We start from the raw sequence: 18,649 nt of genomic DNA, 5'->3' as shown, positions 1-18,649 counted from the left end.
AAACACATATATCAAAATCAATATTGTTCTTCAAAGTAGTCACACAGTAGCAATACATACTATGATCCCTGCTAATCAGGCTAGACTTTTTTTTTCCCCAATCAGCAGGGAAACTGTTCCTGAGATTTGATTGGGTCAGGAAACTACAGCTCAAAAGTCCATGTTCCTCTAGGGCATAAAAATGCAGAGTTCCTTAGACAATAAATATTCCAGTACAGGGTGAGTCAGCATCCCCTTCTGACTCATCACACCCTCCAGACTAGACAAGTTTTCTTAAAGGAATGAAAGTCCTCAATTGATAAATGGTCAAAGGGTATGAACAGCCAGTATTCAGATGAAGAAATTAAAGCTATCTATAGACATATGAGAAAATGCTCTAAATCACTATTGATTAGAGAAATGCAAATCAAAACAACTCTGAGGTTCCACATCACACCTATCAGATTGGCTAACATGACAAAACAGGAAATTGATAAATGCTGGAAAAGATGTGGGAAAATTGGAACACTAATGCATTGTTGGTGGAGTTGTAAAATGATCCAACCATTCAGGAGAGCAATTTGGAACTATTTCCAAAGGGCTATAAAACTGTGCATACCCTTTTTTATAAGTTGTTGCAGTTGTTGGGTTTTTTGTTTTTGTTTTGTTTTGTTTTTGCTTTTTGGTGAGGTAATCAGGGTTAAGTGACTTGCCCAGGGTCACACAGCTAGTAAATGCCAAGTGTCTGAGGTCAAATTTGAACTCAGGTCCTCCTGACTCCAGGGCCAATGCTCTATCCACTACGCGACCTAGCTGCCCCATGCGTATATCCTTTGACCTAGCAACACCATTTCTAGGTCTGTATCCCAAAGAGATCATAAAAATGGGAAAATGACCACATTTACAAACATATTTATAGCAGCCCATTTTGTGGCGGCCCAGAATTGGAAATTGAAGGGATTGAGGAATGGCTGAACAAGTTGTGGTATATGAATGTAAAGGAATCCTATTGTGGTATAAGAAATGATGAGCAAGCAGATTTCAGAAAAACCTGGAAAGACTTACATCAACTGCTGATGAGTGAAGTGAGCAAAACAAGGAGAACATTGTACACAGTAATAGCAACATTGCACAATGGCTGATTTTGATAGACTTACCTCTTCTTAGCAAAATAAGGCTTCTAAGACAACTCCAAAAGACTAATGATAGAAAATGATATCCACATCTAGAGAAAGAACCATGGAGTCTGAATGCAGATCGAAGAACACTATTTGCTCTCTCTTTTTTTGTTGTTTTGTTTTGTTTCTTCTTTCTCATGGTTCCTGCCATTGGTTCTAATTTTTCTTTACATGACTAATGTGAAAATATGTTTATCATGAATGCATATGTAGAGTCTATACCAGATTGGAAGGGTAGGGGAGAAAATTTGGAACTTAAAATCTTATGGAAACTAAAAAATTTGAAAACTAAAAATAAATTAAAAAAATTTTAAAACAGAAATGAGAGGTGTAAGAGCGAGAGAAAGGGGGAGAAGGAAAAAGTTCATATACATGAACTAGTACCATATCCTTGTTGAGTACCCTTTCTACATGGTAGTCAAGCAAACTTATTTTTTTATTGTGTTTGGTTGTCTGTGGATATTTCATATCATTCCAAAACCATGTTTGAACCTTTGGACTGACCTAGACCAGAACACCCTGGAAAGAGTATACATACTTACAATGCAACTATTGATCAAAATACTCCTCAAACTTCTGTTTAAAGTTGCTAATTTATAAGTCACACCAGAAAATCATTACTTTATTTTTGATTAAATATTGAGTAAAAAATGGTATTCCCTATACCGATTATCACCTTGTTCAACAGAAGTAGTTCCACATTACTTGTGCCTTTTTCTAAAAATCAAAGGAAGAAGACTCTAAGAGTTGTTCAAAGAATACTCTGAACAATGGCATCACTGTGGGGATGAGTGGACAATATTCATTGGATAGACTGGCTCAAGTTATTTGAAACAGTTATTAGAGATCAGTGGCATTCTTTTATATTCTTTTATAGTCCTTCACATATGATTTAAAAAATATATAAAACCAGAAAAAGAGGTAAGCTGGTCACAAGGGAGAGTGAGAGATAACAGGAACAAACTACTATCCATGAAATAATAAGACTCAGAGGATTACTTTCAGTTCTTTGGGTAAATCATAGGATTATAATCCATCAAGGAGCTATCATCTGCTTACAATTTTCCTGAGTTAAAGAAAAAAAATATATTTTCATTACTCACTAGTAGTCTTTCTTGACGGTCTTCCCTACCTTTCCCCCCACCCCCCGTCCTAGCTTCTTTGCATCTATTACAACCCTAATAATTTCCCTAATTTTATTTTAATTTAAGTGCTGTTATTCAATGACCAAATTATTTCTCCCTAATATTTTCTTTTTATACCCCTTTTTAAAAGTATTCCTTTTCAGATAATCCACCCCCTTAAAAATAATTGTCATTTCTATTTTTCTCAATTATTATCTACTTAAGAATTCTTTTAGGGGCATAGCCAGGATGGCAGAGCAAAAGCAATGACTTGCTTGAGGTCTACCCTAAAGCTCTCCAAATACCTATAAAAATGACTCTAAACAAATTCTAGAGCAGCAGAGCCCACAAAAAGAAACAGTGAAACAAATTTCCAGCCCAAGACAACCTGGATGGTTGATGGGAAAGGTCTACTGAGCTGGGCTGAGAGAGGAGCACAGTTCAGTGTGGGCCACTGGCAAAGACAGGGCCCCGTCGACAGGGCCTGGAAGAGGCCTCAGAGGACTGAATCACAGGCAGCTATGGCAGTTTCCAGACTTTTCAATCCACAAATGCCAAAAACAATTTAGAAGGTCAGTAGAAAAGATCTAATGGACCTGGGTGAGAGAAGAGCATGGTCCAGCCACAGCCCTGGCATATTCTGAACTCTTGGCCTACCCTAGTGGCTGATCAGAGGGGGATTGTAGGGATCTCTTTGCTGGCACTGAGGCACGATTCTCTTGCTTTTGCTGTTCTGGGGTGAGAAGTGCTAGCGTGGTGGACCTTGTGGCGGTGGAGAGGGAATCCTCCTCACAGTTCCAAGGAAGAAAAGAGTGATTATGGTCACTCAAAGACCAGAGCACAGGTCAGGAAAAGAGTAAACACCTCTCCTTTGATCATACCACCTTGGAAGAACTGAAAATTTACAGGTCCCTGGAAGTATATCTAAAAACAGCTGCAGAAAACCCCTGAAGCTTGAGACAGAAAACCCTCCACACTGGAAGCTGAGCCGTACCTTAGCAAAGAGTTTAGAAGTCAAGTAATTGGCTGGGAGCATAAGCAAACAGCACAACAAACTCAGACCACAGAATCTTACTTTGGTGACAAAGAAGATCAAAACATACAACCAGAAGAAGGCGACAGAGGCAAAGCTCCTATATCCAAAGCCTCCAAGAAAAATACGAATTGGTCTGAGGCCATGGAGCTCAAAAAGGATTTTGAGAAGCAAGTAAGAGAAGCACAGGAAAAGATGGGAAGAGAAATGAGAGTAATGCAAGAAAATAATGAAAAACTAGGGGCAGCTAGGTGGCGCAGTGGTAGACCACCGGCCCTGAAGTCTGGAGGACCTGAGTTCAAATCCAGCCTCAGACCAAACACTTGACACTTACCAGCTATGTGACCCTGGGCAAGTCACTTAACCACAATTGCCTAAAAAAAAAAAGAAAAACTAGTCAACAGCTTGTTAAAGGAGACCCAAAAAATACTGAAGAAAGTAATACCTTAAAAAATAGCCTAATCCAAATGGCAAAAGAGGTCCAAAAAGCCAATGAGGAGAAGAAGGCCTTCAAAAGCAGAATTGGCCAAATAGAAAAGGAGGTCCAAAAGCTCACGGAGGAAAATAATTCCTTAAAAATTAGAATGGAGCAAATGGAAGCTAATGACTTTATGAAAAATCAAGAAATTATAAAAATCAAAAGAAAGAAAAAATAAAAGACAATGTAAAATATCTCATTGGATAAACAACTTACCTGGAAAACAGATCCAGGAGAGACAATTTAAAAATTATTGGACTATCTGAAAACCATGATCAAAAAGAGCCTAGACATCATCTTTCAAGAAATTATCAAGGAAAATTGTCCTGATATTCTAGAACCACAAGCTAAAATAGAAATTGAAAGAATCCACCAATCGCCTCCTGAAAAAGATACCAAAAGGAAAACTCCTAGGAATATTATAGCCAAATTCCAGAGTTCCTAGGTCAAGGAGGAAATATTGTAAGCAACCAGAACGAAACAATTGTGGAAACACAGTCAGGATAACTAAGATTTAGCAGCTTCTACATTAAGGGATCATGGGCTTGGAATATGATATTCTGGAGATCAAAGGAGCTAGGATTACAACCAAGAATCACCTACCCAACAAAACTGAGTATAATCCTGCAGGGGAAAAATTGTCATTCAGTGAGATAGAGGAATTTAATGCATTCTTGAGATGCCAGAGCCAAACAGAAAAATTGACTTTTAAATAAAAGACTCACGAGAAGCATGAAAAGGTAAATAGCAAAGACAAATCACAAGGAACTTATTAAAGCTTAACTGTTTACATTGCTACATGGAAAGATGATATTTATAATTCATGAGACCTTTCTCAGTATAAGGGCAGATGGAAGGAATATATATATATATAGACAGAGGGCACAGGGTGAGCTGAATATGAAGAGATGATATCTAAAAAATAAAAATAAGGAATGAGAGAGGATTGTACTGGGAGGAGAAAGGGAGAGGTAGAATTGGGTAAATTATCTCACATGAAAGAGGCAAAAAAAAGCTTTTACAATGGAGGGTAAGAAGAGGGAGGTGAAAGGGAATGAGTGAATCTTACTCTCAACAAATCTGGCTTAAGGAGGGAATAACATACACACTCATTTGGGTTTGGAAATTTATCTTACCTTACAAAAAAATATGGGAGAAGGCGATAGAGGGTAATGATACAAGGTAAAGTAGATTGGGGGGGGAGGGAGTAACCAGAAGCAAATACTTTTGAGGAGGGACAGGGTCAAAGGAAAGATTACAATAAATGGGGAGTGAGATAAGATGAAGGGAAATACAATTAGTTTTTCACAATATGACTACTATGGAAGTGTTTTGCATGACTACATATGTATAACTTATATCGAACTGCTTGCCTTCTCAAGAAGAGTGGGTTGAAAGGGAGGAAGGGAGAGAATTTAGAACTCAAAGTTTTAAGAATGAATGTTAAACATTGTTTTTACATGCAACTGGGAAATAAGATATACAGGCAATGGGGTATAGAAAACTATCCTGCCCTACAGGAAAATAGAAGGGGAAGGGGATAAGAGAAGAGAAGAAGGGTAATAAAAAGGAGAGTAGATTGGGAGAAGGGGTATTTAGAATTCACGCCATCTTGGGGTGGAGGTAGGGGAGAGATGGGGGAAAATTTGGAACTCAAAATCTTGTGGAACTGAATGTTGAAAACTAAAAATTAATTAATTAAATAATTAAAAAAAGAAAACTAGATTCCTAAAAACCAGAGTATATATACACAATATTTTTATCTTTAGGATATATATGCACTAAACCTCTGCAAATTTGAGATTCCTACTGAGTTCGCCACCCAGGAATGTCAAAGTAAGCATTCTGTAGGCTACAGAATATATTATTTTCTCCTTTCATAGATGAATGTATTAAAGAGTTGATAATTTAAAAAAAAAAAAGAAGTCTTTTAGCTCACCATCTCTTAACAGGACTATTGCACTGACCTCCTATTTGGTGTCCCTGACACAAGTCTCTGTTCCCACTCCAATCCATCCCCAAGGAAGCTGCCAAAGAGATTCTCCTAAGACACAGGTCTAATTGTATCAACTCTGCCCAATAAATTTCAATGGCTCTCTATTGTCTTTATGATCAAATCTAAAATCCTGAGTTTGACAGTTGAATCTCTTCCCAACTGAGCCTCATTCCTATCTTTCTAATCATCTTCTGCTTTACCCACCGTTTTGCACTCTGTAACTCAGGCAAACTGGATTATTCAATGTTCTGGACATTCTATTTCCCATTTAGATGCCTTTACAACTGGCTAGGCCCTCATGCTTGAAATGCATTTCTTCCTTACTTCTTTCTTCTGTCATCCCTAGTTTCCTTCGGGACTCAGCTCAAGTGCCACTTCATACATGAAGCCTTTCCAAATTCCATCTCCCCACCCCACACCTCCCTGAATATTATTATCTTTTCACAACTTTATCCTATGCAAATCCCCCTCTGTCAGAATGTAAAATTACATACCCAATGTGGTTCTATGATCCTGGATGCTACTAATTAGAAAGGTGTATAAAACAAGGGGTGGGGGTGGGGGAAGGAAAAATGACAGGAATATAGAAATAGCAATAAACAAAAGTACATTTTTAAAAGTCCAAAAGAGAAAAATAAAAATATAAATATAAGAGAACATAAGTAATATTTTGAATTAAAACAGACAAATTATAAAAGAAAATGTAAATGAAGGACATTTTTTACTATGGACTGGCCCCCCAAAGTAGCTTGGAATGATGCATTCAGGAGCATAAAGGTAGGTTGCAGGAGGACCAACTGATAAGAAAATTCATTTCAAGTAAAACTAAAAGAATGAAGTTCAAGTTATGCAATGATATACTCTGAAATGCCAAGTTTCCTTCATCGTCATTCTCTTGGCTCTAAAGCTCAGAACTCCTCTCCAGTGTGTATCACTCAACAACAGTAGTTTGCCCACACACATATCAGTGAGTCTCAGTAAGCTTTTTTTTCCCTAATAAATGCCACTGAAGGAAATTTCAGGGGTCATTTAACCTAACCAAAATGGTACTGGGGGCAGAGCCAAGATGGCGGAAGGAAAGCAGTGACTTACTACAGCTCTCCCCCAAACCCCTCCAAATACCTACAAAAAATGAATCTAAACGAATTCTACAGCAGCAGAACCCACAAAAAAACAGAGTAAAACAAATTTCCAGCCCAAGACAACCTGGATGGCTGATCGGAAAGGTATATTGCGGGGGCGGGGAAAGGAGCGCAGTTCAACATGGGCATACAGGCTGCAGCAACCCTCAAGCAGGCCTCAGTGGACTGAATCGTGGGCATCTGTGGCGGTTTCCAGACTTCTCAACCCACGAATGCCAAAGACAACTTAGAAGGTCACTGGGAAAAGTCTGTTACTGGGGTGAGAGAAGAAGCTAGATCTCAGCCACCCCGAGGGCAGCGGCTAGCTTCTGAGCTTCTGGCCCACAGACTAAGGGGCAATCAAGTGGCTGATCAGAGGGGGATTGCAAGGATCTCTTGCTTTACTGGTGCTTGGATCTGGGTCACAGTTCTGAAGGTCTGTCCTGGGGCGAGGAGGAGTGCTGGCATGGTGGAGCTTGTTGTGGCAGTGGAGAGGAAACACCGCGTCCCTGATGATAGCACCTTGGAAGAAGTGACACTTTTCAGGTCCCTAGAAGTATCTCTGAAAACAGCTGTACAAACCCCCAACGCTTGGGACAGTACATTCTCCACATTGGAAACAGACTCTTACCTTAACAAAGAGTTTAAAACTCAAGTAATTGGTTGGGATCATGAGCAAGCAGCGCAAAAAGAGTCAGACTATATTATCTTACTTTGGTGACAAAGAAGATCAAAACATACAACCAGAAGAAGAAAACAAAGTCAAAGCTCCTACATCCAAAACTTCCAAGACAAACATGAATCAGTCCCAGGCCTTGGAAGAGCTCAAAAGGGATTTTGAGAAGCAAGTAAGAGAGAAAAGCTGGGAAGAGAAATGAGAGTGATGGAAGAAAATCATGAAAAGCAAGTCAACAGCTTGCTAACGGAGACCAAAAAAATACTGAAGAAAATAACACCTTAAAAAACAGCCTAATCCAAATGGCAAAAGAGGTCCAAAAAGCCAATGAAGAAAAGAATGCCCTAAAGAGCAAAATCGGCCAAATGGAAAAGGAAGTCCAAAAGATTACTGAAGAAAATACTTCCTTAAAAATTAGAATAGAGCAATTGGAAGCTAGTGACTTTATGAGAAATCAAGACACTGTAAAACAAATCCAAAAGAATGAAAAATTAGAAAACAATGTGAAATATCTCAGAGAGAATTTAAAAATTATTGGACTATCTGAAAGCCATGATCAAAAAAAGAGCCTAGACATCATCTTTCAAGAAATGATCAAGGAAAACTGCCCTGATATTTTAGAACCAGAGGGCAAAATAGAAATTGAAAGAATCCACCGATCGCCTCCTGAAAGACATCCCCAAAGGAAAACTCCTAGGAATATTGTAGCCAAATTCCAGAATTCCCAGGTCAAGGAGAAAATATTACAAGCAGCCAGAAAGAAACAATTCAAGTATTGTGGAAACACAATCAGGATAACACAAGATTTAGCTGCTTCTACATTAAGGGTCCACAGGGCATGGAGTACAATATTCCGGAGGGCAAAGGAGATAGGATTACAACCAAGAATCACCTACCCAGCAAAATTGAGTATAATTCTGCAGGGGAAAAAATGGTCATTCAGTGAAACAGAGGACTTTCAGGCATTCTTGATGAAAAGACCGGAGCTGAATTGAAAATTTGACTTTCCAATACAAGACTCAAGTGGAAAATGAAGAGTTAAACAGGAAAGAGAAATCATAAGAGACTTATTAAGGTTGAACTATTTACATTCCTACATGGAAAGATGATATTTGTAACTCATAAGACCTTTGTCAGTATTAGGGTAGTTGGAGGGAAAAACTGTATGTATGTATGTATAGATAGATAGATAGATAGTAGATAGATAGATAAATAGATAGATAGATAGATAGAGGACACAGGGTGAGTTGAAGATGAAGGGGTCATGTCTGGAGAATAAAATTAAGGGGTGAGAGAGGATTATACTAGGAGAAGAAGAAAGGGAAAGGTAGAACGGGGTAAATTATCTCACAAAAAAACAGAAAAGAAAAGGCTCTTACAGTGGAGGGGAACCAGAGGATGGTGAGAGGAAATGAATGAATCTTATTCTCATAGGAATTGACTTAAGGAGAGTATAACATACACACTCAATTGGGTATGGAAATCTGTCTTACCCTACAGGAAAATAGGAGGGGAAGGGGACAAGAGAGTAGGGGGATGATAGAGAGGAGGGCAGATTGGGAAAGGGAGTAATCAGAAGCAAATACTTCTGAGGAGGGGCAGGGTCAAAAGAAAGAATAGAATAAATGGGGGGGGGAATAGGATTAAGGGAAATAGAGTTAGTTTTTCACAGCATGTCTACTATGGAAGTGTTTTGCATAACTGCACAAGTATAGCCTATATTGAATTGCTTGCCTTTTCAATAAGGGTGGGTGGGGAGGGAGGAAGGGAGAAAATTTGGAACCCAAAGTTTAAAGAAAAAAAATGTTTTCACACGCAACTGGGAAATAAGAAATACAGGAAATGGGGTACAGAAATCTATCCTGCCCTACAGGAAAATAGAAGGGGAAGGGGGGGAAAGATAGCAAGGATAGCAGAAGGCATATTCAGAATGCATGCCATCTTGGGGTGGGGGGGAGGGGCAAGATGGGGTGAAAATTTGGAACTCAAAATCTTGTGGAAGTAAATGTTGAAAACTAAAAATAAAAAAAAAGAAATTAAAAAAAAAAGAAAAAAATATGGCACTGGTACAAGATACTTTATAATAAAAACAGAATATGGGCCCTCCCCTAAAATGGTTGCACCTCAACTTATTCACTTGAAGAATAAAGACGAGAAATGAAAGAATACCATTATCCTCGCCTACTACCTGAAGTAAATACCACTGTTGTCAAGTTCCCTGAAAATGGCAAAGAACTAATACCAAACCATGTGAATGCTATGGCAGGAGGTGAAATATAAATAGATTATAAGATGAGTTGGTCCAGAAATGAGAAGTCAGGTAGCAATTCTTCCTAGTGCTGCAGTGTTGGCACAGCAAACCAGACTCCAGATGGAGAAGAGAAACATGGAGGAGCCAATGTACTTGAGACAGCAGGCTGTCCATCTGGCAGGGTTTCACAGTTACTGCAGATTTCTGGTTGGCTATGTACAAATGGTGATTGTCCAACAATAATGGAATATATAACAAAGGACAAAAACTCTAAGTTCTTCTGGTCTCACAACTTCTGCTATTTGATTCCTTTTCTGCAACCCTATTTAATTTTTCTCAAAATTTTGAAGCCACTGTTCTGCATAAGGATGTCAGTTCAAATATAATTATTATGGTGCTAAATCTGATAATAATAATTCTTCCCAAAACACAAATTTACTTTGCTCACTAAAACAATCTTATTCTAAGCTTCATGTTAGAATTGCAGCCTAAGATAGAAGATATACTATTGTTGGGTTCAATTTCCTCATCTGCAAAATGAGGAGATCAGATGATATGATTTGTCTGACAGGTCCTTCCAGCTATAATATTCTACAAATGAATGATTCTAGGGAAGCCTCTATATCAATTTTGAAAGGGCTTCTACAAAAACAAAATGATCATGTATGTCAGTAGCATGAAATGTCACCAAATATGATCAGTAAAATATCCATGATCATTTCAAAGCAAAACTTTTAGCTGAGAAATTGTGACTCAGTCAACAAGTATTTATTAAGTACTTACTAGTGTTCTAGGCACTGTGCTAAGCTCTGGGGACAAAAAGGAAAAAACACAGTCTCTGCCCTCAGGGAATTCACACTCTAATGAGGAAGACAACACAGCAAACAACTATACATATACATATATATATATATATATATATATATATATATATATATAAGATAATAATCCCCCAAGTCTTTTTTTAATACTACTTGTTTTCATTTTTTAAATTTTTTTCATTGCTTCTCCATTGCCATTAAGAACAAAACAAATTTCCTTCTAGTTATTACTACTATTTTCCTTGTTGCAAGTGTGGGTAGTATCCCTAGTAGTAAGAATGGAGATTGATTAAACATGGCTAATTTGGGGAAGGGACAATTTTACTACAATTTCCATTCTACAGTATCCTGATACTATAATATTGAAAAAAAAAACAAAAACATAACTCAGTTTGCAAATAGTTGATACTCAATATTTTTTTCATTTAGTCACTGAAAATTGCAATGAATTATTTTGAACTAATGAACTAATCTATTCAGTAACAGTATACTAAGCTTTTGCTATTGTTTAGTTGTTCAGTCACATCCAATTCTTTGCGACCTCGTGGACCATACTGTCCATGGGGTTTTCTTGGCAAAGATAATGGTTTGTGATTTCCTTCTCCAGTGCAGAATAATAAGCTTTCACTATGTACAAAGGCCTGTGCTAGGTATTTTGGAGCTACAAAGATAAATAACACATGAATGTGAATTCTGCCCTCTTGGAACTTAAAATTAACTACCTGACATTCATGTGAAACATTGTGCTCTTTATATCAAATCATTTTCACATGCACTACTACCTCAGTAACACTTGGTTTCAGTCTTTGTCTCTACATTGCAATTTGAGCTAAGTCATAAAACCATTCTGGGTTTTTAGTTTTCTTATTTTAAATAACAATTGCCTTACCTACTTCAGTTTTATTACATCAATTTATAAACATTTATAAATATTTACATATTATACTTAGAAGTAATATAAATATGACATACATTCTATATGTAAATATTATGTTATTATATAAATAATAAATAAACAAAACTAGACTGGTGATTCCATAGGTATGGGAAGTTCCCAGGCAGGAACTTTCTCAACCAGAGCAGATTTGAACTTCCTCTGCCAGAGGGCTACCAGGGGAAACTGAGCAGTTAATGGCTTGGACTGGTCACAAGGCAGCGTATGTCAAACTCAGCACTTGAACTCAGGTCTTCTTAACTATAGCCAGCTCTCATTACTGTCATACATCATTATTATCATCATAAAGTACACCAATATAATTACAGTCTTCTCTATATATTCAAACAGAGACAAACTAAAACATAGCCCCCTGGCCTTCTTATCTAGTGCATTATTCACTGGAATATCTCTGTATCATGCCACTACCACCAGTTTTAAATTAAGACATAATTTATCATTCTCAGCAATACTTTCTTATCCTGAACTATATGCCTGGAATATTCCACTCCCTTCTCCTATATCCTTGTCATACAATTCCATCCAATAGATATTTTACTCATCCATCAAAATTCTATTTCAAGTGCTACCTCTTTTATGATTCCTCTCCCTCAATATAATATCTCCCTTATTTGATTTCCGAGTCTAGTCTACCCCTCTTAGGCATTTATCATATTCTGATTTGTCATTATATTTTTTATCTGTGTAAGTCCTATTCTTCCACCCACAGATTATAAATTCCCTGAAAGCAGGAATTCTCTTAATAACCCTCGAAGCACATTAACCTAGCTCAGAGGGTCTTAATATTTTTAATTAATATATTATATGAACTACCTTTGAAGGCATTGTGCTAAGTGCTAAATAGCAGTGACAGCAAGATAATTAATTGTTATAAAAGAAAAAAGCTACTAGACTCACAGAGAAACTGGGTTTGAGCCAGATATTTGACTGTCAACCTGGATAATTCACTTAACACAGTGACCCTCAATTTTTTTCTGTAAAAAAAAAAAATCATATAATATGGGGAAAATATTTTAGAAATTTTAAAGGAAAATATATGTGATCTACTGATATTATGGTTATAAAATAAAAATCAAGGTCTGTGTTATAAGACTTTGTCTAGAAACAATATGTAAAACCAAAAGTCAGTAAAGTGGCTTTAAGGATTTAATGATTTGAGTGGGATCTTGATAAATTTTTATCAGAAGTATGTAATATTGGGAACTTTGTTTAGAAAGGAAAGAAAATATATGCACTTGATAAATAAGAAGTCTGTCTGTTGCTAGGTAATACAGTAGATACACTGCTGGACTTGGGAGTCAGGATGTCCTAAATTCAAATCTTGCCTCATATACCAATTAGGTGAGTACCCTTGGGCAAGTCATTTAACCTGTCTCTTAGGTTCAGTTTCCACATCTGTAAAATGGGGATAATAACATTTGGCTAAATAGGGTGGCTTTGCAAATCAAATGAGACAACATGTAAAGCACTTTTTAAACTTGAAAAAAGTCTCTAAATGCTAATGGTTATTATTAATATTATTGGGTGAGGACAGATAAAGTATAGCACAGTTAAAATGGAGGACCAGGGTTAAAGTCCCAGATTTGTAACCTAGTATCTACGTAACAAGTCACTCTCTAAGTTATAGTTTCTTCAACTATAAAATTATTGGGTTATATAAAAAAATCCCTAATGTCTCATTAAATTCTAAATCTATTATTTATTAGGCTAGAACTCTAATAATAATGACTATGTTCACAATATTAAGAATTTACATACACATATTGAAGCATGCTCATGCTTAAAAATGTTGCATCAACAGAGTAAAATAGGATATGATTGAATATTAGATGTTATACAAAATGACTTATCTAAAAACTGGTAATTCTTAAATTTTAAAAATAAATTTTAAATTCTTTCTATTGTGTTCATAATGCCACTACTCTTCCAGCGCTACCTCCCTCCCAAAAAAAGGATGACTGGATTTTTTTTTGTCAGTCATCATGCATCAATCAAGCTCTTATTATGTACCAGGCATTGTGCTAACCTCTGGTGATACAAAGAAACCCAAAAGATTTCTCCCTGACCTCAAGAAGCTAATATTCTAATGGGGGAAATAACTAGCAAAAAAAAACTATGTGCATGAGATATATACAGACTAAGTAAAAGGTAATCTTGGAAAAAAGACATTCACAAGAGGGGGAGTAGATAAGGCAGAATGTAGGATCTTATCTGGAAGGAGAATAGGGAAACCAGAAGGCAGAAAAGAGGAAACAGGGCATTCAAAGTAGAGGGGACAGTCAGTGAAAAGTGATGGAGTTAGAAGATGGAGCATCAATTTGTGCGGAACAGCAAGAACACTGTTACTGGAGCATAGAGTAGATGGAGGAAAATAAAGTGGAAGAAGATTGGAAAGGCATGAAGGATTCATTTTGTGAAGGACTGTAAAAGTCACAAAAGAGGGAGGAGAGTATATTTAATCAATGAAGTGAGAGGAAGTTGATGGAAATTTTTGAGTAGAGAGCTGAAATACTCAGACCTGTACTTTAGGAAAATTACTTTGGCAGATGTGTGGAAGACATTTTGGAGAGAGTAGATACTCAAGTTAGGGAGACTAATCAGAAAGAAAACTAATGCGAAAGTCAAGGCAAGAGACAATAAGGAATAGAGAGGAGCTTGAATGTAAAGAAGGACATACACACAAGAAATGCTGTGAAGATTTGTTGAGAATAACAAAATTTGACAACAGATTGGATATCTGGAGTAAAAGTAAGGAGATGAGGATGGCATCCAGGTTGTAAATCTGGAGAGTGGAGAGTTTGGGAGGAAACAGAGTGAGTTCTGTTTCAGACATGTTGAGTTTGAGCTGCCTAGAAGAAGTTTGTAATGTCCAAGTGGCTTGGTGGTGACAGGCTGGAGTTCAGGAGAGAGAAAGAAACTATGGCTGAATACAAAGATCTAGGAATCATTTAAACAGAAATGATAATTAAACATACAGGAGCTGATGAGCTCACCAAGCAAGACAGTGCAGAGGGAGAAGAGAAGAGAGCCCAGGACAGACCGTTGATAGATACCAAAAAGATAGTAGTCAAAGAAAAAAAAAATGCTATTAACAATCAGAAAAAAAATTCAAGTATCAAGGAGCCACAGTCAGTATTGCACATGATTTAGCAGCCACCACTTTAAAGAAGCAGAGTTTTGAATGTAATATTCCAGAAGACAGATGATTTAGGCTAATAAGCAAGAATAGCTTACCCAACAAAACTAAACACAATTCCATGGAACAAGAGGAGGGAATTGACCCTTAAGGAAATAGAGGGCTTCTAAGAGTTCCTGATGAAAATAACAGAACTCAATAGATCAAACTTCAAAATGCAGAAAGAACTCAAGAGAAATGTCAAAAGGGAAACATAAGCCAACAATCACAAGGGACTAAAAAAGGATAAATTATTTACATCCTATTACGGGAAGATGATACTGGTTTCCAATCAGAACCCTATCATCATAAGGAATCATAGAAAAGTTCTAATTCGAGGGCCTTCAAGTTGTTTTGTTATGTTCTCATGATCTTAAAAGAAGAATGGAAGACAGGGGAAAGGAAAGATGAGGAAGATTAGTTCATCTATTTGGGGTATAGAAGTAGAAATCTATACAAGAAGGAAAAGGTTAGAGGAGTGACTGCTACTTGGATCTCCTTCTCAATCTGAACTTGTCAAAGAATGTTGAGTGTAGTAGGAAAAACGTTTCACTCTACAGGGAAACAGGAGGGAAAGGGGAGAAGGAAAAAGGGTGAATAAGAAAGGAAGGTAGATTAAAAAATAAATTAGCTCTAAGCAAAGCAAACTCTAAAAAAAAATGTGTGTGTATATAAAAACATTAACTAAGGAACCTCTCTGAGTGACTTGGAGCTAGGGAACACTCCTCGGAATGGCCCTGGGAGTGAAGTCTATTTCAGAATTTCCAAGAAAAGTGGCCTGCAACCTTCAGTTAAATGAATTCACAAAAAAAAAAAATGCAATCCTCATGAAACTTCTTTCATTCAGCTTTTATTCTGGTAGCATTATTCCATGCTGGTGTTATTCTTAATAGGGAAAAATGAGAATTTGTTTATGACTTTTTTTTTTTTTGGCACAGCAACTGGGGTTAAGTGACTTGCCCAGAATCACAGAGTAGTCTTATGTGTCTGAGGCCAGATTTGAACTCAGGTCCTCCTGATTTCAGGGCCGGTGCTCTATTATTTATGCCTTTTTAATTTGAATTTTTCTTAACAAATGAAGGAGAAAAGGTGTCTGGAACCAATGTGAGTCATTTTTGATTAGTAAAAATGTCTCTGTAGATGACCTACTCCTCTATCACTTCCTCTCCACTAACACTATTGTAATAACATTTAATAATACATTTATAAAATGTTAATATTTATAAAGCACTTTGCTCACTAGACTAGTACTATAGTACAAGAGAGAATATAAATATTATTATTTCCATTTATCAATGAAGAAATTAAGGTGAGAGAAGATAAATTATTTGGCCAGGGTCATGCAGACACTAAGTGTTGGGCACCAAATCTATAACCTTGACTCCAAATCCAATGTTTGTTACAAAAGATCATATTGCCTCTTAGAGAGAATTTTGTTGCGTGTCAATTTTTCTAAAGAAACAGAGCAGAACTTACTTCAACATCACATATATTAATATTAGAACAATACAGAGAAGATTAGCAAGACTCCTATGCAAAGATGACATGCAGATTTGTGAAGAGTTTCATATTTTGATGATACGAGAGTATACTCACAGAAACCTACAGATTCAACTAAAAAAACTAGTTGAAACAGCACCTTTAGCAAATTCAAATTGTCAGCATTTCTACAAATCAACAATAAAATTTAACAAGAACAGAAAGAAATAGGAAATCTATTTAAAATTACTGCAGACAGTATAAAATACTTGACAACTTCCCACACAAAGAGATTTAAATAATTGGAGAATATTAGTTGCTCAATAGGTAGGCCAAGACAATAAAATAAAAATGACAACATTGTGTAATTTAATTTACTTAGAGCCGTACTAATTAAAATACCAAAGAATTGCATTATACTGCTACAAAAAATAACAACAATTTCATCTGGTAGAAAAAAGGCCATGACTATCAAGGGAATCAATGGGGAAAAAAAGCGAAGGAAGAGGGCCTAGCAGGACCAGACTTGAAACTATTTTACAAAGCAATAATCATCAAAAGAATTTGATACTGGATAAAGAATAGAGTGGTTGATCAATGGAAAATATAAATATCCAATAAACAGGAACCGATGAGCACAGTAGCCTAGTGTTTGATAAACTGAAAGATCCCAGGGGAAAGAACTCACTATTTGACAAATACTGCTGGAAAAACTGATAAATAGTCTGGCAGAAATGAGGTATAGACCATCATCTCACATCATATACTAAGAAAAGTTTGAAATGGGTACACAATATGGACATTAAGGTAAAGACCTTAACTTAGAAAGGCCAAGGTCACTCACTGTATCCTGAGTCATCCCCTATCATCTTGACCTGTGTTTTGTCACTGGATTTCAATGACTCTGGAAGAGAGTGTGAGGCTGATAACTTTGCACAGCTCTGCCTCACTCAAACTCAAGTCAAAACATCACTCTTTTGATCTTTTGATGACATCGATCCCCTTAAGGAACGAAAGATGAACAACAAAAGGAGACATAAGCGAAATAGAAGAGCATGGAAAAATTATGTCAGATTCATGGATGGGGAAGAATTCATGACCAAGCAAGGGATAGAGAGGTTCACTGGCGTGGGAGGGTGTAGATAACTTCGATTATATAAAATTAAAAAGTTGGGTTTTTATTTTTTTCAGAAAAAAAAAACAATGTGACCAAAATTATAAGCAAAGCAGGAAATTGGGGGAGAATATTACAGCAAGTTTTTTCTGATAAATGCCTCGTTCCTCAAATATATATGGAACTGAGCCAAATTTGAAAAATAAATAAATAAATGCCATTCTTCAATTGATAAATGGTAAAGGATATCAATAGGCCATTTTCAGAGAAGGAAATCAAAGCTATCAATAATCACATGGAAAAATTGTTCTAAATCACTAATAATAAGAGAAATGCAAATTAAAACAACTCTGAAGTTGTTTTAACTCTTACATTCATCAGATTGGCTAAGTTGGCAGAAAAAGAAAATGACAAATGCAGAAGGAATGGGGGAAAATAGGAACACTAATGCATTATTCACAGAGCTGTGAACTAATCTAACCATTTTGAAGAACAATTTGGAATTATGCCTAAAGAACTATAAAACTCTCTACGCTCTTTCATCCAGCAAAACCTCTACTATGTCTACATACCAAGGAAATTAAACAAAAAGGAAAAGGACCTACATGAACAAAGATATTGATAGCATCTCTCTTTTTTGGAAATTGAGGGGATGCCCATCAACTGGGGAACAGCCGAACAAGTAGAAGAATGTGATGGGACACTACTGTACTGTAAGAAAACAGAAAAATCTGGAAAGACTTATATTAGCTGATGCATAGTGAAATGGGTAAAGGAAGGAGTAGAAGATGGAAGAGAATCTGGAACTGAAAACAAAAATAAAAGTTAAGAAAAAGAAGAAATAGACCAGAGCTTTCGTTTTCTGATACTGTTTCCTACTTCATCCAGATGGTGAAGATCTCAGTGAATCCATGGTGTGGACACCATGAACTGAACTGACGAGAAGGGAAGGACTCCCTTCCTCTTCCCTCTTTTATCCTAGCTCCAAGAAATAAACCTGGAGGTATCTGTTTCTGTTCTCTATCATTTGTCCTCTGTTTCATAATCCATAATCCATAAGATATGTTTATTAAAACATTTTGTTAATGTTTTACAGAAATAACTATTTTCCATAACAAAAATAACAGAAAAGTTTGACATTGTTTTTTTTTCTTCTTTTGCAAATCTCCTTAATGTCTGGATTAATAGACAGATTTTCACATGTGCTTCTAAATTCTTTAAGGTACATAAAGAAAATCTAGCTTTACACAGATATGTAATTGTAATATG

At 36.5% G+C, this 18,649-nt stretch overlaps 1 protein-coding gene and 1 non-coding gene across 2 annotated transcripts in view; one reads left to right on the top strand and one right to left on the bottom strand.

Moving 5' to 3' along the window:
• Positions 1-18,649, bottom strand: part of TLL1 (tolloid like 1) — a 333,372-nt gene that overhangs the window by 223,776 nt on the left and 90,947 nt on the right. The gene's annotated exons all lie outside the window — the stretch shown is intronic.
• Positions 16,256-16,362, top strand: LOC114046628. The gene has a single exon (XR_003569532.1). It is a non-coding gene; the product is annotated as a U6 spliceosomal RNA (small nuclear RNA).

This window comes from Vombatus ursinus, unplaced genomic scaffold (assembly GCF_900497805.2).
Source record: "Vombatus ursinus unplaced genomic scaffold, bare-nosed wombat genome assembly UNPS02014784.1, whole genome shotgun sequence".
Classification (NCBI taxonomy): Eukaryota; Metazoa; Chordata; class Mammalia; order Diprotodontia; family Vombatidae; genus Vombatus; species Vombatus ursinus.
The sequence above is the reverse complement of the archived record's forward strand: the minus strand, read 5'-3'. Positions and strand labels throughout refer to the sequence as shown.